The following is a 25,099-nucleotide window of genomic DNA, read 5'->3' on the forward strand; positions in this document are numbered from 1 at the left end:
ATGTGTGTGTGTGTCTAGCCCAACAGGTGGGATCCGCCATATTTTGGAAAATTAAAATTTATTTTAGGAATGCCGGCTACCCAAATTTGTGAAGGTCAAATTTTATTTCCGTGTATTTGGATTAATCCAAGCGGACCCACTGAATATTTTAAATCCGAATTTTTGCTTCACAGAGATTTCGGCCATAGCAAGAGAAGGCCCACTGTAATTGCCAACGGTTGTAGAAAGATGGGCTGCATAAAATATACATAATAAGTGCACGTGGGATGACATAAGCAGCACATTCTTAGGGTTCTACTTTAATACTAACTAGTTGCGGACCCGTGCGATGCACGGTGCGGCCCAAAAAATGAAGATTTATAAATATTTAAAATATAGTAAAGAAAAGAACGAAGAAATATTAGTAAGTAAGTTATATAAAATTTTAACAGAAGAGGCCATAAGAAATCCATCCAAACAAGCGAGAGGGCATTTATGTTGAACAAAAAACAATTTTTAGTTGTAATACAATACCAATTTTAACCAAAAAACAATGGAATTCATAAGATTATTATCAAATCCCACACTAATATTTACCAAAATAATAAATATAGTGAAATGATATTACTCCTAAATGGATAAAATCCCCCAGGTTTCTGTGTGAGCACTGTTCACTGATTGAGGCTAAATTCACCCACTTCTTTGCGCCTAGTAGTCATGTTGCGTTTGTAATATAATGCTCCAAACTTACATTTAATATTAGTAATCTGGTTTGCCAGCGAATATAATGCGCAATTAGCAGTCTCCAAATAGTATGGAACAGCTTGAACAGTGATCAATTAGCAGTCTCCGAATAGTATGGAACAGCTTGAACAGTGAAATAACAGTATACCACAACACTTGGATAAGATTTCTTTGGGCAAACCACGGACATTTGTGTTCTCCCCTGTACCAACACTTGAAATGCCATCGTGTACAGAAAATGTACTGCAAGAATAACATGAATAGTTACAGTAAAGGAATACATTTGTGCCAATAATACAGACACTTAAAAAATAGTATTTTTTTTTTTACATTTGATATACAATTTCACTTATGTGTTCAATTTGTTCACTTTGTTCATATAGAACACCGCCAATGTATTAAATTGAGAACCAAATGAAATTTCAATAAAGAATTCAAGATAAAAGCATCCAAAAGTCCAAGAAGATGACAAAAAAGTAGCAATCGTAGCTATCTTGGAATGGTGGGTATGAGAATCATCTATAGACTTGGTTTCAATGTCAAAGGAGTATACTCTCTTAGGCTTCTTCGAGAGAGAGTATATTTAGCTAAGATAAATATGGCTGATTGGTCTGCCATGACTTCTGGGCATGCATGTAACCATTTAATCAAAGAGGCAATGCCTCTATTCCAACAGATAATTACCTTCTCTTCTTTGATCACACGCTAATTGTGAAACTAAAACCAATCTATAGCAAATAAATGGATCATTAACATTAAAAAAAACATTGCTTAAAAAAAATGTCATTCTTCAGTATGCATTATCACTTGCATTAGAGATTGTTTTTCTCACTGCTGTTGATGGGGGATTGCAAAATTTCTTACATTCATCATTGTTAGACGTCTTTTTCAGATTTTCAGAGAAATATGTGAAACTGAAAGCGATCATTTACTATCAAATGTTGAATGCACCGGTAAAGGAGCAAAGTGTTCCATTTTTGAATTGGCTAGCATACATAGTTAAGGTCCCTTCATTGAAGCTTTTGGACGAACAACTGGGGTAAGTGGTTCTCACTATCAAGTCACCAGGTAAAAATGTGAAATATTACTAAACCAACCTCCCAATCAGGCAAGTGGTTTTAGGAAAATAGATTGGAAACAATGAGACAGAGTTACATGCATCTTGTTGAGAAAATCCGCCGGGCAATCAATCCGATCGTGCACAAATTAAACAGGAAAGATAAAATAAACAAACAAGCCACAAGATGAACACCAAGATTTTACGTGGTTCGGCCAAGCCTACTCCACGGGCGAGAAACATGATCTTCCACTATGAGAAAACAATATACAAGGATTACAATGGATTTAAACCAAAACCCAAAATTCGCAACCCTTTCCTTGCTTCCCAACCCAAGATCGTACAAGAGTAACCCGAGAGAAACCCATAAGAGAAACCAAGAAAAAGCCCCAAGAGAATAACCTAAGAGGTAGCCCACTACTTCTTTCCCTTCTCTCTCTCCTCTCTTTCTTTCTTTTCCCTTCTCTCTTTCTCTCTCTCACCCACCGTTTCCCAAAGAGAAACTCTCCTTACATAGATAGGTTTTCTAAACAAGACTAAATAGGCACTTTCCTATTTCGTCTCTACCTTCCCACCGTAGCAAGCTGGGAAACAAGGTAATTTTCCCAACAATCTCCACCTTGGCTTATTTCCCAGCAACCTGAAGATTTTCCGTTGACGTTGCCACCGGTCCACTTTCACAGCAAACCACCATTGGCCTTCCGAAGTACCAGCTACACACCCTCGAATCAACTGGTTCTGACTCGTTCCGATTCGATCAGCACGGCCAATGCACATGTGTAGCTGCCAACCCATTGACTCACCCAGTCAACCTTGGAGAGGGATCTCAATCCATCCTCCCCAACGCAGGTACTGTCACCTTCCCACCATCATCTGCAACCTGGAAACCCGTCTCTGCACCAACTGCAAAAGAGACCCTACGTGTACGCACACAATTACCCCGTTTCTAACTAGCCATCGAGATCTTAGGAACACTAGTCACCGTATCCCCGACCATACGATATAATCCACCACACTCCTCTCCTTTCATCAGAACCATACAGCCGCGTGTGATTTTCATGGATCTACTTGCAGCCCTTAGAGTCCAACTGGCCAAGAGATATTAGATTCCTCCGTATCTTTGGGATCACACCACCCAAAGTACGAACCACTCCATCAAACATTTTGATCTTCACCGTTCCAACTCCCGTGATGTCACAAGTAGACCTATCACCCAATGACACTACACCCGCCCTTATCTCCTGGAACGTATCAAAATATTCCCTCCTGGAGCATACATGAACAGAGCAACCTGAATATAGAATCCACTCATCACGGGAAGTGTGATTACTTGAGGAGACTGTGAGAACGTCTCCAAACACTTCGCTTTGTTCACCCGTTACCGCCACCACAGCATTCGTAGTACCATTGTCCACTCGGTCAGCTCGCTTTAGACAATCCCGCTTGATGTGGCCATAGTCCTTGCAATGGTAACATTGCACGCCCTTTCCGCCAACCCTGGATCTTGACCTGCCTTTACTAGATCCCCTGTCAGATGACCTTCCTCTTTGATTCCCGCCATGAACAACCAACCCATGCTCTTCATCTCTACCAAGAACAGGTTTCTTTTGCATCTCATTCGACAAGAGCGACGTCATGACTTCCTGTCTTCCTCTAACTTTATTGTATCCTTACCATACAACAAAGTCGTCACTAGGTTGTCATACGAATCAGGAAGCGAAGTAAGAAGCAAAAGGGCCTTGTCTTCTTCCTTCAACTTTTCGTCAACCTTGTGGAGTTGATCCACAAGCCCGTTGAACACTGTAATGTGTTCCAGAAGATCCCCGTCTTCCTGCATCTTCAGCCCGTACAATTGCCGCTTCAGATACAACCAGTTGGCAAAGCTTTTTGACATATAAAGATTTTCCAATTTCTCCCCTAATTAGGCGCATCTTCTTCTTCCATAGCGTTAAAATGACGTTATCTGCCAGACATAGTGGAATCATGCTGACCGCTTTCGATTCTATGTCTTCCCACTCGGCACCCGTCATCTTCTCCGGCTTCCCATCCTTTTTCCCTTTAACGCCTTAACCAAGCCCTGTTGAACTAGGATGTCCTTCACCCTCATCTGCCATAGGGTGAAACTGCCCTTTCCGTCAAATCTGTCGATGTTGAACTGAGTAGAACTTGATTTTACTGCCATCTCAGATTACTCTGAACTCCACGGTGTAGCGCTCCACCTCGAACGAAAATCTTTCGTGGACAATCTTTCTACTCCCAAAGATCGCTTTAACCGCAATCCAACCACAACACCCACGATCACTCCACCCGGCCTCGACGATCGCTCCACCTGAGCTTTGATACAACTTGTTGAGAAAATCCGTCATGCAATCCAATCCGATCGTGCACAAATTAAACGGGAAAGATAAAAAAAAAAAACAAGTCACAAGATGAACACCAAGATTTTACGTGGTTCGGTCAAGCCTACTCCACGGGCGAGAAACACGATCTTCCACTATGAGAAAACAATAGACAAGAATTACAATGGATTTAAACCAAAACCCAAAATCTGCAACCCTTTCCTTGCTTCCCAACCCATGATCGTACAAGAGTAACCCGAGAGAAACCCATAAGAGAAACCAAGAGAAAACCCCAAGAGAATAACCTAAGAGGTAGCCCACTACTTCTTTCCCTTCTCTCTCTCTCCTCTCTTTCTTTCTCTTCCATTCTCTCTTACTCTCTCTCACCCACCGTTTCCCAAAGAGAAACTCTCCTTACATACATAGGTTTTCTAAATAAGACTAAATAGGCACTTTCCTATTTCATCTCTACCTTCCCACCGTCGCCAACTGGGAAACAAGGCAACTTTCCCAACACATCTAATATTTCAAATCATCAACAATTTTTCATTTGCAAATATAAATCCAAGGGCTTAAATGGAAATTTGCATTAAGATAATGGATTACTATTATCACAAAATAAAAAGAAACAAATTTTGAGTATGGAACAAACCTGGGATATAATTTATGTATCAAAGGCAGGGGAGGCAATTTAAGGAATGGATGCATACAAGGGGGGAAATAGAATCTGTGAAAGAGACAAAAAAACTCAAATAAAAAAATAAATAAAAAGATCCAAATCTCTTTCTGCCGACTACGAATTGTTGTATGACATGGAAAATTCCATGAAGGTAAGAAATAGTTAGGAATCGACTGAAAAAATATACACAAAGAAAAGCAAAGAGAAGGCAGATAAAAAAATTAAGAGAAGAAAACAAACCTTTGATCTTATCCTTCTGATGGGGGGAGGTTATCAAGAAATCCAAGCGTCAAGATCACGCCCAAAAAAATTACCAAATCTCAAACAATTACCAAACCCTAAAAAGAAAAAAAGAAAACAACAAAAAGAGAGAGAAAATTCAAAAAATTGAAAAACAAAGTAACATATGAAATATAAATCATTACCAATAGAAATAATAGAGCTCATGAAGCTCACATCAAGCCCATAAAAATCAATCACTCACAATAGAACCAATCCTTCCTTAAATCTCATATAACACCAAACCCTAAAAATGAAAAACCAAAAAAAAAAATAATAATAATAAAGCAAACAAAAAACCAATAAAAAAACAGGAAAACAAAGCCCATAAAAACCAAGTACAAACAATAGAACCCAATTCATGCTTAGATCTTAGACAACTACCAAACACTAAAAAGAACAAAAAACCATCCAAGAATTGTCATCCATGCATTATTTTTTATGAAAACATATCAAAGAATTTCAAAGCAAATCGTGCAGGAAAGAAATAATTCGGATAGAAAGAAGATACCTTTGTAAGAAATATATTACTGTGTTGGAAAAACAATGATCTGAGAAAACACTTCGGGGAAGGAGAAAACATTGTGATTCTCTTCCAAACCTTCTGCCGTTTTTAATGGTGGAGAAAAACATGTGAAACGAAAATAGGGTTTGGGCGTTTGGGAGATCAGAAGCCGCATTTACTTCCATTTTAAACAAACCCTGGAAGAACGGAAAAATAGAAACCGGAAGAAGAATCGACATATGAGATAACTTGTGAGAAGAAACCCTAAGAGAAGAAAAACTAAAGCCCTTTAACGCATAGAGGAGAGAGAGAGAGAGAGAGTGCGCATTGTCTTTTTTTCTTTAAAGAGTAGAAAAGTTACACGTGAATTTAGGTGACTTATAACGTATGTTATGGAGAAAAATAACTAAAGAAACAATGGGAAAGGAAAGTAGAAATAGCGTTGGTAACTTAGAATGTAGGAAAACGGATAGGATTTATTTATTGAGTTTTATATCGTAATTTATGGAGAAAAATTAGTAAAAGAAACGTGAAAAAACGAAAGTAGAATTAACATTGGAACCACCACGTTATATAGGATTTTAAAAGACATTTTTAAAGGATACAAAACACGTTTTGGAAGGTGATTTAATGAGGTTTTAGGAATAAGAAAGTGTATTTATCTTGAAGATTTAATAGGAGATTTAATAGATTTGTTATTGGAGATTTATTTGTTGAGAGAGATTTAGGAGAGGGAAAGAGATATTACATGAGATTTAATAGCTTAAAAAGATCTATACGCAGTGTTAGGCCCAAAACTAGTAACAGATGAGGCAGTGATAGAAGAGCTAATTTGGGGGGTTAAGGTTACTGATTTAATTGATTGAGTCCTGCACAGAAGCGCATGAGGTCAGTAGACCAACCCGGAGTCGTAGCTCCGGATGGGCTCTTCGACACTCAAGTCAGTAATAAACAGAGAGAAAAGCCAAAACTTGGGATTGTAACTTTTTTAGGGATTTGGTCCCTTAGCTTGGCATTTGTGAAGGCTATTTATAGTGAGGGTCTTGGGTATTGGATTAGCCTTTTACCCTAACAGAGGTGTCAGCCCATGAGTGGAACAAACTTCACCTGCCCCTGGGGCAGGTGTCAACTCGTTAGCGGTCCATCTCCTGAGCCACATGTCGATACCTGATTAGGGTGACTTTTTATACCCCATCATTTGCCCCCCAATTCCTCAGGTCATTTTAATGACTTGGGGAAGTATGAAAGGTTGTGCTTAGGGGACTAGATGGGTGGAATTGGTGGATTGCTTTTCAGTTCGACTGGCGGTGGTACGAACGGTCGGATGAACCGAGTCTCCAAGTGAAATGCTCTGGTCGGCTACACACACTCTACCTCCTTTGTTCCAAGGCGGGCGACTGAGGTCATAGCCGAGGCCCGGATGGAGGCCAATCCACAGTACAACATTCAAGTTGTTTACGAGGAGAACCTCCTCGATGAGTCTCGATTAGGGGAGGTTAGGGATAGATACTGCATTCCTTGACGGTTTAGACTGAGGGCGGCAATTGAGGATGGGCTCCAATGTCTGCGTGTACGAGGAGGCCCTTAAGGATGGGCTCAGGTTTCCCCTAAATCCCTTTTTCGCTGAGGTTCTCCGATATTACTGTCTGGTCCCGGCTCAAGTGGTACCGAACTCATGGATAACACTGGTCGGCTTCATGTACATGGTGCAAGGTCGCCTTCAGAGGAACTTGTCCATACCGCTGTTCCATATGTGCGAGCATCTGAAAAGGCATCAGGATGGAGGTTGGATCTATATCAGCCAACGGACTGAGGTGAAGATGATCACTGGCATCCCGACCTCCATCCATGGGTGGAAAAATAAGTTTCTGTATGTCGAGGACACGGATCCATCTGGGGTCTGGCTGGTTCCCCTTAAATGGTCCACCCCTAACACACACTGTAAGCCCAACCTTGAGGCGGAGGATGAGGTGACGTTCGCCCGGATCTGTGAGGAGATACAGCGCGATGGCTTGATTCATTGCTCTGAATTTTCTAGGGAGGAAATTCTGGTCAGGCTCGGCATTAGTATTGCGACCTGAGCGAGTAGGTGTCTCTAGGCTGGCCGTATCTTTGCGCCCTTTACTCTTCTTTTCATCTCCCTGTCCGGTTTCTGACACTTGGTTTTTTCTTGGCTTATTTTTCAGAAATGCAAAAGCAGTCCGTGCTTGAGAAGGTGAGACAGAACGTCCTCGGCCAGGGCCAGAAGAGGAGGGCACCAGAATCATCCACCCCTCCAGCCGCTCAGGACAAAGGGGTGTACGGCCCGACAAGGGGGGTAGGCCTACAGTGAAGATCGTAGGAGGGAAACTCGGTGGCCGGGCTGGAGGGTCCGGACAGGATGTAGTCCAAGTTGTTGCCCCCTCCCCCTTGCAACCCGGGGACAATGTTTTCCGCCCGAATTGGGCTGTTCAGAAGAATGACTCCGGTCTAGGGGATGGCCGGGTAGCTCGGGAGATTATCACCAAGGGCCGGTTGCAAGAGGATAGGCTCAAGGTTATGAACGAGCCCCCGGGCACAGCCGAGGAGGCCATGTTCACCTCGATTTATCAGGTGTGCTCTCGAAATCTTAGTTTAGCTTCTGCTCTTCCATTATCCAGCCTATTGCTTCTGTTTACTAATTGACTTCATTTTTAGATCGGATGTTACTGGACCGATCTGTGCGAGAAGAGCTGGGCTTCTCCAGGGCAATCACCGAATCTCAAGTTAAGGTCGGTAAACTTGAGAAGGAGGCGAAGAAGCTGAACGAGTCCCTTCAGGACAAGGATAAAGAGATTGACAGGCTGACCACAGAGTTAGCGGCTCAAGGGGAGAAGGCCCTCGACTCTTACAACAGGCTAAGAGAGTGATCCCAAAAGAAGCTGAAGGAGGCCGTGCAGGAAAAAGAAAATGAGCTCGTCACCCTTTCTGAGGACTCTTATAGACTGGGCTTTGCAGACTGCCTTGAGCGGGTCAAGGCGGCTCATCCGAATGTCGTTCTGGAAGATATTACCTTGCCCGAGCCGGAGGTGGAAGAAGTGGGTGAGCAGAACGCCCCTCCTGTTGCAGACACCTCAAGAACGACCGGCCGCCAGGATGGTAGCTGCGAGGAGTCCTGATCTTCTCTTTTCCCTTTTTGTGAGCAGTTTTGTAACTTTTTGGATCTTCCCTTCGGGGCTTATTTTTTGTACATCTGCCCTTCTGGGCTTCTATGAATAGAAACTTTATGAATATTTTCTAAGTGTTTGAGTTCATTGCTTCCACTTGTGTTCATATCAGTTTCAACTTGGCCGAACTTAATTCCCTGGTTTTTTCGGTTATTGAAACCAATCAGTCCGGTCTTAATCCTTCCACCCAAGCTATGCTGGGTGGAATACGACCTAACCGTCCTGGTCATTTTTTATACGCTCGATCAGCTTGGTTTTAATCCGCCCACCAAAGCTGTGTCCAGCGGGCTAGGACTTGAACCTTTCTGATCGGTTTTGATATGCCGAAGCTGCTTGCTTTGGCTTTTTTTTTTTCTGAACCAATCAGCTCGGTTTTAATCCACCCATCGAAGCTGGGTCCTGTGGGCTAGGACTTTAACCTTTCTAATCGGTTTTGATATGCCCGAGCTGATTGCTAAGGCTTTCGTGCTGCGTTGAGGCGACAAAACATTTCATTGATTTCCAACATGGTGTAAAATTTTGGCTGGATTTTTTCCAACTCTCGAGCATGGGGGAAGGAGTACAACATCTCTCTCATTGGTAGAATCTCCTCAAGTTTTTTGCATTCCATGCATGGGGGAGCTGCAGCTCGTTCAGGGTCTCCAGCTTGTAGCTCCCTGGCCGTATGATTTCTTTCATGCGATAGCCCCCCCAGGTCGGGGAGAGTTTACCCACTTTCCTTGGTTGGGATACGGCTGCCTTTCTTAAGACCGGATCGCCCACTCGGTATTCTTTTGGGAGGATTTTGGCGTCGTGGCAGCTGGCAACCTTCTGTTTGTAGGCGACCGCCCTAATACAGGACTCTTCTCGAATTTCTTCTAACAAATCTAAGTTTGCACGAAGTCCTTCGCAATTGAACTGGTCATTGAAATCGGCCACTCGGGGGGACGGGACACCGATATCAATGGGAATTACTGCCTCGATTTCGAAGGTTAAATTAAAGGGGGATTCTCCTGTTGCGGTGCGCGGGGTAGTGCGATACGCTCACAGGACGTGGTAGAGTTCATCTGCCCATCGTCCTGCTTTCTCATCCAACCTCTTCTTGATCCGCTGGAGGAGGATTCTATTCGTGACCTCAGTCTGCCCATTCGTCTGAGGATGTGCCACAGACGTAAACCTTTGTTCGATTTTTAGATCCGAACAGAACTTTCGGAAGTTTTGTTGTCGAACTGCCTGCCGTTGTCTGTTATCAAGACACGAGGGATCCCGAATCGGTAGACCACTGACTTCCAGGAGTTCCGCCTCCACCCATTTGGTGAAGTAGTCTATGGAGACTACAACGAACTCACGCCCTCCGGAGGGTGGTGGGAAAGGTCCCAAGATATCCATTCCCCATACTGCAAAAGGGAGCAGACTGATAATCGGAGCCATCGGCATAGGCGGTTGGTGACTGGAACGGGAGAATTTCTGCCACTTCTCGCAGTTCTTCTCAAGATTCAGCCCGTCTTGCCTCAAGGTCAGCCAGTACAATCCTCTTAGCAGCACCCTGATGGCCAGGGCCTTTCCTCTCAAGTGTTCCCCACATATTCCCTCGTGGGTCTCCTGCAAGACGTATGCTGCATCGTCCGACCGGAGGCATTTCAGATAAGGGAGGGTGTACGACCTTTTGTACAAATTCTCACCGTCAAGGAAAAACCTGGCTGCTCTACGAACTACTTTGCAGGCCTCTTTCTTTATTTCGGGAAGCCTTCCATCACGTAAGTAGTTGATGATCTCATCCATCCAGCAGGGTTCATGGTCAACCTGCATTACCTCGATGATCTCGTTCTCAATGCTGAGCTTTTTCAGAAATTCCATGTAGATGCTCCCGAGAGCGATATATCCGGAGGCCGCTAGTCAGGAGAGCACATCTGCCTTTCCATTCTCCGTCCTGAGGATCCGAACAATTTCAAAGCTTTTGAACCTGCCTGCTAGGCCCGCCTTCGCTAGGTATTTGCTCATGCGGTCATTGCAGGCTTCATAAGTTCCTTGTATCTGATTGACGACCAGTTGGGAATCGTTGTAGGCTATCAATCTTTGGGCGCGTGTTTGGATTGCCAGGATCATCCCAGCTATGACAGCTTCGTACTCTGCTTCGTTGTTAGATGCACGGAGTCCGAACCTCACTGTGTAATCCATAATAAAGTTTTCGGGTCCGGTGAGGATCAGCCCCGCGCCGCTGCCTAGCGAATTCGAAGATCCGTCCACATACAATTCCCAGAGCGGCTCCTCATCTGTTGGATCCTGCTCTCCAGCTTTATTCGATTCGCCTTGGTTTGGGCACGTACCTCCTCGCCCGATTCCCCCTGGTGCACCAGTAAGTTCCACGCCTAGGGGTTGATCCGTTTCCCCTCAACTTTGCCCCCTGGGTGAGGTCCAGACTTCCCCATCCAAGGGTTGATTTATTCTTTCTTGGTTCTATCCTTCGGGTGCAGTCGTAATCTCTCCATCTGGAAATCGGACCGTCTCTGCTTGGATTTGTCCCCCGGGTGTAGTTAGCTCCTCTCCACCCGGAGGTTGAACTGCTTCTGTGTCAGGTGCGGTACTTTCCGTGGGTATGGTACATTCAACAATGAAGTTCACCAGCACTTGAGCTTTTATCGCCAGTCTTGGTAAGTACCGGATGTCGAACTCGCTGAGTTCTATAGCCCATTTTATGAGCCATCCTGAGGTGTCCAACTTGTGAAGGATCTGCCTGAGCGGTTGGTCTGTCAGGACCTTGACGATGTGTGCTTCAAAATACGGCCTCAGCTTTCTGGCCGCCGTCACGAGGGCGTGCTAATTTTTCTACTTTCTGGTACTTGACCTCGGCGTCATGTAGTACCATGCTGACGTAGTAGATCGGCTTCTGCCGGTTATGCTCTTCTCAAACTAGAAGTGCCGCTAATTCTACTGAGCTCACGGACAGATACAGTATCAATTCTTCCCCAGGTTCTGGTTTGGTTAACAACGCTGGGGATGCTAGGTATCGCTTCAGTTCTTCGAACGCTTCCTGAATTCTGGCGTCCAGGGGGCAGTTTTGATCCCCTTGATTGCGTTGAAGAAGGGCAGGCACCTCCGCAGATTTCGAGAAGAAGCGTCCAAACACGGCCACCATTCCATTGAGTCACTGTATTTCCTTGATGGTGGTGGGTGGTCCTAATTCCAGCACTACTCGGATTTTTTCTGGGTTTGCTTATATTCCCCTTTGGCTCACCATGAAGCCTAGGAACTTCCCGGCGGCTACTTCGAAGGTGCACGTGGTTGGGTTGAGCTTCATGTTGTGTTCCCTCAGAACCTAGAACATCTCCTTCAGGTCGGATATGTGATCCGAAAGTTTCTTGCTTTTGACTAACATGTCGTCTACATAGACCTCCATGTTTCATCCGATTTGCTTCCTGAAGAGTTTACTCACGAGCCTCTGATATGTTGCTCCGGCGTTTTTCAGGCCGAAGGGCATTACTCGGTAACAGTAGGTTCCCTAATCTATTACAAAAGATGTTTTTGGTATGTCTGATTCATACATCCAGATCTGATTGTACCCTGAAAAGGCGTCCATAAAGCTTAGCGGCTCATGACCCGAGGTGGCATCTATTAATCAGTCGATCTTTGGGAGTGGGTAGCTATCCTTCGAACAGGCCTTGTTCAAATCGGTGAAGTATATGTAGGTTCTCCACTTCTCGTTGGCCTTCTTCAATATCACAACGTTTGCTAGCCAGTCAGGGTATTGGATTTTCTGAATGAAGTCAGCCCTCAACAGCCTCTCCACTTCTTCTCTTATTGCTTATCGCCTCTCTGGGGCGAAATGCCTTCTCTTTTGTTTTGCCGGCTTGCAGGTAGGATCGACACTGAGTTTGTGCGTGCTGACCTCAGGATCTATCCCGGGCATGTCTGCAAGGGCCCATGCAAAGACATCTGCATTCTCCCTTAGAAACTGGATGAGTTCCTTCAGAGTGTCGTTGCCTAAGGACGAGCCGACTTGAACCAACTTTTCTTTGTTGTCTCTGTTCAGCAGAACAGAGACAAGTTCTTCGGCCGATTCGCTCACGATGATTTGAGCTTCATCTCTCAAATCGAGTAGCTCAATTGGTAGTGCTTCTGGTGCATTTTTGCCTTTGAGTGCCATGGCATAGCACTGTCTTGATTTTGGCTGGTCTCCCTTGACTTCGCCCACGCCATTCGGTGTTATAAACTTCATGTTTTGATGGTACGCAGATGCAACAGCACGGATGAGGTTTTGTCTAGGCCTTCCTAAGATAGCGTTATAGGCCGACGTGGCCCTCACTACCAGGAAGTTGACCATCACTAAAGCTTGACGAGGGGGTTCCCCTACAAGGACTGGGAGCTCGATCTGTCGTTTGACCTTAACCACCTCTCCTGAGAATCTAAACAAGTCTGAATTTGCAGGCCTCAAGCGGTCATCCCCTATCATCATCTGTTTGAAGGCGTGATAATAGAGGATGTCTGCAGAACTTCCATTATCAACCAAGATTTTCTTTAACTCCCAGTTGGTAACGAGCATAGTTATGACCAGAGCATCATCGTGAGGGAGCATCAGGTTATCGAGATCTGCGTCTGAGAATGAGATTTCATTTTCCATTTTCATCTTCTTGTTGCAAGTATGGACGGCATTGATTCCGCGAGCATAAGCTTTACGAGCCGCCGACGAAGTCCCTCCTGCCGCTGGCCCTCCAAAGATCGTGTTTATGATCCTATTAGGCTGGGATCAATGCATTTCTGGATGCAGGCTCATCAGGGCAGGAGATTCATGCCGCATGGGTGACAGCTGGGACCTCTGAGGACTCTTGTTCTGGGGCTTCTTTCCCTGCGCTCCCTTCTGTTGCCATCATTTTTAACATACTTCTTGAGATATCCTCTGTTAATCAGTAATTTGATTTCTTCTTTCAGATGCCTGCATTCATCAGTATCGTGGCCGTGATCCCTGTGGAATCAGCAGTACTTGGACTTGTCCCTCTTGTTCTCCTTCGAAACCATCTTGGCCGGCCATCTAACGAAGTCTTCTTCCCGGATTGCGGCTAAGATACGAATCCTGGACGTGTTAAGAGGTGTGTAATTCTCTTTTCTCTGAGGGCTTCTTTCTCTTATTGGAGGCTTATCATCCCTACGTTGTTTGGTAGGGTTTTTTCCTTCTGACGTTCTCTTCCTGCTTGAATCCAGGGCAGCTAGGGTCTCCTCCACGGATATGTACTCTTCAGCTCCCGCCATGAGGTTAGCCAGGGAGTGCGGATTTCGGCGGGCTACTGACCGCCGAAATTCATTGGATTTGGCACCCGTGAGGAGCGCGTTCGTGGCAGCGAAGGGATCTAGGTTTAGTACCTGAAGAGCTTCTATATTAAACCGGCTCACAAACGCTTTAAGAGATTCGTTGTCTCCTTTTCTCAGGGCCATTAGTGATGCTGCTGTTTTTCTGGGCCTCCAACTACTCATGAAGTGCCGGACTAGGTCATCTCCGAAATCTTCAAAATTATCAATAGAGTTTGGCTTAAGCCGCGAATACCAGTATCTTGCGGCCCCCGTCAAGGTAGTGGGAAAGGCCTTGCAAAGGAACCCGTCTGAAGCGCCATGGAGGAGCATCATGGTTCTGAACGTCTCCAGGTGATCTACGGTGTCGGTGGTTCCATCATATTGCGGGACTGATGGCATTTTGAACCCTTTGGGAGCAGGTGTGCGCAGCACTTTATCCGTAAAGTGAGGCCTACTCGAGAATGATTTTGTGATGGGCCGGTTATGATCTTTGGCTAGTTCCTCGATTCGATGGTCTATTTCTTCGAACCTTCGTAGCATTGGATCGGCTTCTCTTCCTACACGGACAACCAGTTTGTTTCTCCTTTCCACAGGGGGACTTGCCGCCGAGTCTGAATGACTTTCTGAGCTCTTCCGCTGATGCCGTGATCTCACCTGCTCAGCACGATTATCTCGAGCTCGGTGTCTATGCACTGAACGAGATCGAGATCGGCGTCGGTGGTGAGGCTCTGTTTGAGCATGCCTCATCAGGGAGTGATGGACTCGTCTTGAAACAAAGTGATGGATCAGATCACGGTGGAGAGGTATTGGTTCTTCTCTAGGAGGGCTCAACCTTTCTTGCGCAGGTCGGGAAACCTCTAGGAGGTGTTGCTGAGGCGCTTGTTGGATCAGGTTCTTGTACTGATCAACAAGGGTGGTCATCTGTTGGAAAAGTGTCTGGATTTACTCAGGTGTAGGAGCTGAGATGGGGATCGGATGTTCGGAGCGAGTTGGGTTGTGCTCTGCTGTCACTGGGGGAACAACCACCTCCGAAGCGATACGCCAATTCCGAGCCGTGCGACGTGAGGCAGGTCTAGTCGCCCGTGTAGCAGGGACTTGCACACTCCTCCGACCTGCCATTTATAATGGGATTTTAGAACGGCTTTTAGTTCGAGTCCCACGGATGGCGCCAATCTGTTAGGCCCAAAAATGGTAACATATGAGGCAGTGACAGAAGAGCTAATTTGGGGGGTTAAGGTTACTGATTTAATTGATTGTGTCCTGCACAGAAGCGCACGAGGTCAGTAGACCAACCCGGAGTCGTAGCTCCAGATGGGCTCGTCGACACTCAAGTCAGTCATGAACACAGAGTAAAGCCAAAACTAGGGATTGTAACTTTTTTAGGGATTTGGTCCCTTACCTTGGCATTTGTGAAGGCTATTTATAGTGAGGGTCTTGGGTATTGGATTACCCTTTTACCCTTAGACAGGTGTCAGCCCATGAGTGGGTCAAACTTCACCTGCCCTCAAATGATTACCTCACCTGCCCTCAAATGATTACCTCACCTGCCCCTGGGGCAGGTGTCAACTCGTTAATGGGCCATCTCCTGAGCCACGTGTCGATACCTGATTGGGGTGACTTTTTATACCCCATCACGCAGAAGTTGGTTGTTTAGGAAGGTGCCACGTGGCACCACCACAGCTTAGAGGATTCTGCTTTATATATGGGAACTAGTTGCAGACCCGTGCGATGCACGAGGCAAGGAAAAAATATGCTTTAAAACTGCTTTTTGGTGGAAATGGAAGATTTATAAGTAGAAATGGTTTTTTGGGGAAGTTGATTAAAGAACAAATAAATGGGTGGGGTAATTGTACGAGTCATATATTTGGGTAGGATCAAAAAAGAAAAAGATATAAAAAAACAGTTTTCTACCATCCAATTAGTACTACAATTTATCAAGATTATGTAGAAAAAAGTTATATATTGAACCTACAACCAATAAACCCAGCTGAACAAAAATTTTGATATATCTACTATTGATCGAAAGGAAATAGAATGACGAAAAATAAAGAGGACAATCTTCAAAATAAGGGAGAGTTGAACCTTCAACATGAACCAACCTTTCAGTACGAATGATATCCATCCAAATATATCCAAGCCTTCAGCCTTGTTCAATTTGAATCAGATGAACCTTCAATGGATGACGATTATCAATCTAGATAAGCCATAAACATTATGAGGAGAGAAAAAATTAAATGAACAAAAAATTCTCCCTGAAATGTTTATCTTGCAATGCAAACATGGCCGTGTAAGGATTTATAAAAACATTTCATAACTATTTCTTCAATTCTACTTTCACTTCCTGTAAAATGAAGACCCTTAGATAAACAAATAATAAGCACATATTGAATAAAGAAATATTGTAATTAGAAAAAATTCAGACATGAAAATGATAAACATGAGAGATTCAACTACATCATTTTTAGGCGTTCATGTTTCAATCGCTTCCTATTCTCGTACAAAATGAAAAAAGACTCCTAAGTTTACCTGAACTAACGACTATGGGTTGGGAACGAATCATGAATGAGTTCATTAAGCAGTTCTCCTACGAAGATGGCACTGAAATCTCTCGTAGGGATCTTCAGACCACCAGTCAAGAACCCATGGAATCCTTCTCTGATTTTGTGAAACGTTGGCGTCATAAGACAGCTCAGATACTCAACAAGCCCACTGAGGAAGAGCAGATCGATATGATGCAGCAGAATCTGAAATTGTCTTTCCAGCGTCCCATGGCCATTCAGAGTTTCACCAGTCTCAAACAGTTCATTAATACATGCAACAAAATTGAGGACTCTCTAGCTCGTGGTTGGATCGGCAAAATTTTCCCTGAGCCTAGAACCACTGAACCTAAGAAGCCTCCTATATCCAAAGAAGTCAATGAAGCCAAGACGACTCTAGAAATTTCTAAAGTTCCCTTTCTCTGGCATCAAAGCAATGCTCCTTCAGGACCTCCTATTGTCAATAGGAAACTTTGGGAATTCACTCCCTGACTAGCTACCCCCACCACCAACATGAAATTACTTCTTCAAGCCAAAAAATATTTCTACTTGCACCCTGTTTACCCCCCAATCCTCTACCCAGAACCTGGAACAACAGAGAATACTGCGAGTACCATCAAGGTAAGGGACACCAAACTGATAGATGTCTCGCTCTGAAACATGCCTTCTAAGACCTTCTAGACGAAAAACAGTTCATCCTCCCGTTTGGGCCAAATGTCAACACCAATCATCTTCCAAATCATAATCCTTTGTCTCCCACTACCATTGCTATCTTCACCAAATCTCCATAAATCGATTTCTCGTCCCTAATTTGCACTATCGAACCCTATCCATGGGGAACTGATAATAATAATTACATACGAGAAATTGGGGAAGAGGAACCATGCCCTCTTGCCATTTGCGCAGACTACGATGAAGAACCTTATGTCCTAGATCTAGTTGAAGCTAGAATAGATGAAACTCCCTTCGTGCTGTCATTAGAAGATCTCGAAGTCAGTAATCTTGAGACCTCAGAAGTAGGACATCTCACCAGGGGTGGTAGAATTACAAATCCCTAGAGCTCAGGACGGACGATCAGGTCGACATTGTCAAATGAAAGGTCGTTGGCACATAAGTTGATCAGGAAGATCTGAACATCATCAGGCAGCTCAGTAAAACCCAGGTAGATATCTCATTATGGGGGCTATTAATGGTTTCCCTTAAGCACAGAGGGGTCCTCCTCAAAAGCTTGCAGACTTCTCAAGTGTCAAAAGACACTACACCCGAGCAGCTCACCAATTTGGTTGCAGCAGTCAGAGCCTCTACGGCTCTTTCATTTTCAGACCAAGATCTGACCCTCGAAGGAAAAAACCATTCCAAGCCTCTCCTTGTTACTGTGCTATGTAATCAGAAGAAGGTACCTACAGTACTCGTGGACAATGGTTCGGCCTTGAACATCTGTCCACTGAGCATGGCCACAGCTATTGGTTTCAGTCCCAGTGACTTCACCCCATCTAATCAAGGCATCATGGCTTATGATAACTCCGGACGAGATATAGTTGGAACTCTGTCTACTGCTATCTTTATGGCCGGTGAAACCTTCGATGTCGAATTCCAAGTACTTGACATCAAGTCATCCCTCCTTCTCTGCATCAAAAGCTCAAATTCATGAAAGGTAGTAGAGTTATCACAGTTCGAGGTGACGAAGACTTAGAAGTTGGTGCTATCTTATCTGATCCCCATGGCAAGTCAGCCGAAGGTAGTGTTTACCTCAATGGGTTCCACCTCGACGTCACCCATATCAGCTGGGAACAAGCCAAGAAAGAATTGGTTTCACTCCCTCACGATATCAATCCAATTGTGTCCACTATGCTCAAATTAATGTATACATTCCTGGAATGGGATTAGGACGATATCAGCAAGGAGTAGTCCGGTTCAATGATCTGCAGTTTCCCTCCAACATCGGCACAACTGGTTTGGGTTATCACAACACATATCAGGAGGAACACGATATGTACCGCAGTCTAGCCCGAAGAAGGTCATACACAAAAACTGGTGAGGTCATGCTTATGCCAGAAATCAAGCAAACCCTGAATGGTCAATTTTGCGGAGAAGGCGAAGATTTCCTTTACTATGGTTTCCCAGAGTGGTCTACACATCCCATCACGGGCGAACGAGTTCCTGGGTTTCAGATTTTCTTTGCTACAGGTTGGCCAGGTGAAGAAGATGACATTTGGTGATGAAAACAGTACAGGCATGCAGAGACTTTGGGGTTTGATTGGGCAGATTACCTTGAACCGGTACTGATGCGATCAATGTTCCAAGGAGACCCTCTGACAGTCTGCATGATTAGGGAATCTGTTCAGCTGTTCTCTCCTCAAAGTATGATTACTAATGCTGGCAGTTCAGAGCTCTCCAACTGGACAGACACCTTCATCCCACTCCTCACTACAGTTATCCCTTCGGATACAGATTTCTCATCCTCTGAGTCAGACTCTGTTTCTGATTCTCACTCATCTTCTGAAAATGTTTCAAATGTAATTGAGCCTGAAGAAGGCGCGTCAGTCAGTTCTTCCGATGTATCTTTTGAATCAATCAAAGAACTTTCTCTGTACTCGCCTTTGTCTCTTGATAATATTGAAACTAATGCTTTAAATAATATCGAACAAACCTCCTCATACGAGGATGCTGACGAAACTTCCCTCGAGATTAAAAAACTAATCGAATGAAGGGAGCAACGTCGAGCAAAACCATTAGAAGATGAGTTTGAAACTATTAACATAAGCGTTGAATCCCTCCCCCAGGAGATTAAGATTGGCAAAACCTTATCCCCTGAAGAGTGTGCAGAATTAATCAAATTGTTAAAAGAATTCAAAGAAGTCTTTGCCTGGTCATACAAGGATATGCAAGGATTAAGTGAGGACATTGTCCAACATCATATCCCTCTCTACCCGGAAGCTAAGCCGAAGAAATAAAAGCTCAGAAAAATGAGACCTAAATGGCTCCTCAAAATCAAAGACGAAGTAGAAAACCAGTTGAAAGAAGGATTTCTAGAGGTTGTCACATATCCCGAGTGGTTAGCAAACATTGTCCCAGTACCTAAGAAGGATGGAAGAGTACGTTCCTGAGTCGATTTCAGAGATCTAAATAAAGCTAGTCCAAATGATGACTTTCCCTTGCCCCACATTGACGTTCTCGTCAATACCACGGCAGGTCATGCCTTTCTCCTTTATGGATGGTTTCTCGGCGTACAACCAAATAAAGATGGCTCCAGAAGACAAGACCAAGACAGCGTTCACTACGTAGTGGGGAACCTATTGCTACAGGGTGATGCCATTCGGTCTCAAAAATGCTGGTGCAACGTATCAAAGGGCTGCAACTACCCTCTTTCATGACTTGATTCACAAGGAAGTAGAGGTATACGTCGAAGACATGATTGTCAAAGCCAAGTATCGATCAGACCATGTGATAGGGCCCATGCCATCATCGATGACATGGACCAGATGTGGGCCCACCACAAAGTGCTAAGGAGCAAGCTTAGGCGCAAAGGCAAACAACCTTGAGACTTTCCATTTCCATGCCTGCCAATGGAATCATATTTATTTCCATTCCCCTGCGTATCAATTAGGACAGATTTCTTTCTATTTTCCTGCATGCTAATTAGGATAGATTTATTTCTATTTTGTGTATGGCCAAATAAGGAATATGTTCATTCCATGCATAGCTAAATAAGGTCATTTAGGATTGAGTTTACTTTTTATATTTATGTTGCCTTTAATAAGGTGCCAGCTTTAAATGTTTCTTTTTGCTTGTATGAGATACCATTTTTAGAATCCCTCTTAATCTATAAAAGAGAGTGGATGAGACATGTAATGGCACTTCTGTTTTGATTATCAATTAATGAATTAAGAGAGAAGAGATCCACTCTTGGAGTTTTCTTCTTTTCTCTCTATTTTGCTATCGTAGGACTACGATTTCTTATTCTTGTGATTTATTGTCTTTTTCAAAGTTTATGAAGAGATTCAAATATCTACTTCAAGAATGCCTTCACCACGGATTAGATACGTAGCACTTGTGCCAAATTATATATGATAGCATTGATTTTCAAACTAAACAACTTTTAGAGTCCATGTGCCCTACGGGATTCACATCCTATACGGATGAAGACAAAGCTTGGAAGTTCTTGTTTGAATTGGCAGAAAAGACACATGAGTGGGAATCCACTCAAGAAAGTGAAAGAGCCACATCAACTAAGGGATTCTTTATTGAGGATACCGTGGCTAAGAAGGCCCAATTAAACAGTTTAATCAAAAGACTAGAAGCTATAGTTATAAAGGGACCCGCACAAGTAAATCAAATCACACAAAGTCCCTATGTGCAATTTGTGCCAAGCCACGGACCATGTCATGGATGAATGCCCAAATGTTTCAAAGTTTGGTAATTCTAATGAAAATGTGGGTGCTATATTTTCCAATGATCCATATAGTAGTACTTACAATCCAGGATGAAGAAATCATCCCAATTTCTCTTGGAGCCAAGGGGGCTACCAAGGTGGGCCAACCAATTTCCAAGACTAAGGCCAATTCGGCCAACCTAGGCCCACCTTCCCTCCCACTTATGTTCGGCCACCCCTAGCCACACCCCATCCTTTCAAAATTCAATTTTAAATATTTGTTTCAAATCAACAACCACCGGGTTTTCAAAAAGAAGGGGAATTAACCCAAATAGCTTCTTTGGAGAAGAGCATAAAACCTCTCACAAGTACCTTCATGACAAGCCAACATAACATGGAGAAGCAAATCTCCCAACTTGCCATGGCTTTGCATGAGAGGAAAAAGGGGAAGATGCCAAGTCAACCCGTTCCTAATCCAAGGAACTTGAATGTGAATGTGAATCAACAGGTACCGCCAAATTTGTTGAATGCCATTCAACCAATTTCGCCGCCTCAAGAGCCCTCCAACCAATGCAATACCGTATATGCTTTAAAGAGTGGTAGAGATTATCACAAGGAAGAGGTCAGATCCGAACCCTCTAAGGATCATCAAGAGACAACCGAAGAGGTAAGTAAAGATTACACTCACACTGGTTCAACTGCGGAACCCGAAAAGGTAAGTGAAGAGCAGATAGATTCTCCACTTGAGAAAGAATATGTGCCCAAGGCTCCTTTTCCAATGAGACTTGCTAATAATAAGGAGTCTATTACTGAGAAAATTTTAAATATGTTTAAACAAGTGCACCTTAATATTCCATTGTTAGATACGATTTCCCAAGTCCCGACTTATGCCAAAGTTTTAAAAGACTTGTGCACTCAAAAGCGCCAGTCTAATGTACCCAAGAAGGCATTCTTGGCTGCAAACATTAGTTCCATCTTGTTTCAACAGATGGTGACTAAGTATAAGGACCCGGATGTCCTACCATTGCATGCACTATTAGAAATACTCATATTAATCATGCTCTTCTAGATTTAGGGGCCAGCGTGAATTTATTACCTTTTTCTGTTTTTAAACAATTAGGATTAGGAGACCTCAAACCCACCACCGTCACTCTTCAGTTGGCAGATAGATCAGTCAAGAAACCCAAAGGGATGGTTGAAGATGTCCTAGTTAAAGTATGAGAGTTGTTATTTCCTGTAGATTTCATTGTGCTAGAAACTGAGCCCGTTGCTAATATCAAGGATCACATTCCTATCATTCTTGGTAGGCCTTTCCTTGCTACTAACAACACCTTAATTAATTGCAGAAATGGCTTAATGAAATTAACTTTTGGAAATGCTTCCATGGACTTTAATGTTTTTAGATTAGGTAAGCAACCTAATTTTCAAGAAGAAATTAATATGTTGCACTCTTCTTCTGAGACTAACTGTGAAAATATTTTGGATGCAGGATTTAAAGGTCTAGATGAAGAATGCTTGGAGGATGCAAGAGATATAGGGGACTCCTTTTCTGATGACTTTAGCATCCAACAAATAAAATTTGGAGGATCCCTATCTCCGCCCCTTCCCAAGCCACCACCCAAAAAGGCCCCACAGTTAAATTTGAAGCCTTGGCATTCAAATTTAAGAAAAGCATATTTGGAAAAGAATTGCACATCTCCTGTGAAAATCAAAATGGACTTAAACTCGACCCAAGAGGAAGAGTTAATTAATTTTTTTAAAGAAAATAAGGACTCTACTTGGAATGACAAGTTTCATTTACTAAGATTGAAGTCCTTTGTTGAGTTACCAAAATCTTATTTGGAAGAATTCTTCTTAAATAGGTAAGGTATGCCCCTCTCTCTTTTTCATTGTCCTTATTTTTCTTTTTCTTTTTCAATGCATTGAGGACAGTGCATAATTCAAGTTAGTCTTTTGAAAACTTTTCTTTTTGTAAGTCTTTTCTATAGTTTAAAGTATGATATTTCTCTTTTCTTTGTTTTTGGTATTTTCTTAAGATAGAAATAACTAGCTATTTCTAGAAAGAAATTTATTTTCTTGTTTTAAGAAAGGAAATTAGTCTATATTTTAATTTTGAAATTTGAAACATTAGAAAGAATACTTTCTATTTATATATTTGTTTTCTTTTGGAATCTTGTTTATAAAAGATTTGATTAGGAAAGGAAAATAGAAAGTTGGATTTTATATCGTAAAGTGAAAAAAGAAAGGTGAAAATTATAGAATTTTTTCTTTTGAAAAGTACTTTTTGATCATAGTTTTAACTTGCAGCCTTTTTTACTTGAGCAAGTAAATTCGATGGGTGTTTACACCTAATTCCTTAAAGCCAACTGGCTTGAGAGCAATTGGCTGAAAACTCGTTTCATGAGTCAATTAGAAAGCTTAATAATTCAAAGCATTGCACATGATCAAAAGTAAGATTGAACTCATATGCATCAATGTCTTTGATATATGCAAAATTCGAAAGATTAGTCTGACACTGCTTAGTAACCTAGGTGTTATGTGCATGCCCTGTATGTCATTCACGCCAAAGGCAGTAGAGGATAAAAATTGAGTTTCAATTCTTAGTATGTATAGGGAAAAGTGGAAAGAATGGTGGAACCATATAAGTGTACTTTTTTATCAAGTTTATGGCATAGATGAAACAAGAATCCAATCTATAGGGACTAAAGTGTGAAACATAAGAAAGAGGATTCTTTAATTAAGATATGAGTCGAATTTCCCAATTTAGGATGAGATGACAAAATTCAAGTATGGGGGTATCCTAGTTGTTCTATTTTGAGTTAAATTATCAAAGCAAATGGATTGAAAATATTTGGCTTTATTCTATATTGAGGATTTGTAAAAGAAAGTTTTATTTTTAGAAAAATTTATTTTTAGAATTTTGTGTGTAAATTCACTACAAACACTCACAAGACAAAACTCGTCCACTAGGGTAACCTAGGGGTTTAAAGGCTTGTTGAACGTGCTACATGTAATCGTGATTCCTACGAAAGTGAGTTAGGTAGTTTTTTGTTTTGTTTATTTTCTTTTTGTTTGCTGAAGGACAAGTAAAGCTAAAAGTATGGGGGAATCTGATGAGCACATTTATGTGTGAATTGTAAGTGGGAAAATCATGCATATTCTATGTTTAGAGTGGTACTACTAAGGTATTTTCTTTGTTTTTGGTGTTTCAGGGTTATTTATGGATTTTCACAGAAAATGGAGCTAAAAAGATGAAATTCCAAGAAAAAATTCAAGTGTGAGAACAACCATGGGATTGCCACCATTGTGGCCCATCATTTGAAGGGTTCAGATTATTTTATAGCTCATCAATTGGTTGGTTAGGATTGGCCCTTGGAAACGCTTTGGAAGTGCAATTAATTCACATTTGTTGACCGTCGATTGAATGGTCTAGATTAGCCCATAAAGATGGTTCAAAGGGTGCGACCTTTAGTAAATCCGAAATTTACATTGAGAGCCATAAATTCAACGGTTTGGATCATCTCATTGGAATGGTTTGTGGGTGCAATTAATTTACAAGTGGACCGTCAAATGGATGGCTTGGATCGTTCCTTAGAAATAAAGAGGGGAGAAGGAAATTATTAATTGTTTATGTGTATTACAAAGGAGTGGTAGATTTGTCATTTGCAAATAATAGTGGCATTTCTGCAATTTATTCGAAAGATAGGGACAACTTGGTCGTTTCATGCACATATCCCTCAACTTGGAAACTTTCAATTATTTTCTTTCTAACATTTAGAAAGTTGCTTGAGGATATACTTGGAAGGTTTTGTACACAACTTTGGAAAGAGAAAAAATAGGAAAGTTTTGTACGCAACTTTGGAAAGAGGAAAAATAGGAAAGTAACCCATGTGTTTTTTAGAAGAGATATAGAAAGCCCATTCAAGCCTTAATCTTGTCCTTTCATTTGCTTACTAAGATTAGCTTTTTAATCTCCACCTTACATCTTTTTCAATCCCTTAATTTAGCAACCCTTCTCACCCAAAATCCTATATATCTATCTCTCTTGAACTCTCTCCCATCTTCTTGAATTTTTAGTCTTGTCTCGTCTCGTCGCGTCTTCGCAGTTTTTTTATTTTTTAAAACTTCAACGGACCATAACTTCTTCGTTTTAGCTCCGAT

At 42.7% G+C, this 25,099-nt stretch overlaps 1 long non-coding RNA gene across 1 annotated transcript in view; it reads right to left on the reverse strand.

Moving 5' to 3' along the window:
* Positions 1 to 447: 447 nt before the first annotated feature.
* LOC143887611 (uncharacterized) overlaps positions 448 to 25,099 on the reverse strand; it is a 33,834-nt gene continuing 9,182 nt past the window's right edge. Inside the window, exons 2-5 of the long non-coding RNA XR_013254303.1 lie at positions 16,129 to 16,223; positions 5,039 to 5,136; positions 4,772 to 4,846; positions 448 to 966 (exon numbers count right to left, since the gene is read on the reverse strand). This is a non-coding gene — a long non-coding RNA (uncharacterized LOC143887611). The remainder of the gene's footprint in view (positions 967 to 4,771; positions 4,847 to 5,038; positions 5,137 to 16,128; positions 16,224 to 25,099) is intronic.

Source organism: Tasmannia lanceolata, unplaced genomic scaffold (assembly GCF_043159265.1).
Source record: "Tasmannia lanceolata isolate RefF3 unplaced genomic scaffold, GAP_Taslan_0.1 ptg000012l, whole genome shotgun sequence".
Lineage (NCBI taxonomy): Eukaryota > Viridiplantae > Streptophyta > Magnoliopsida > Canellales > Winteraceae > Tasmannia > Tasmannia lanceolata.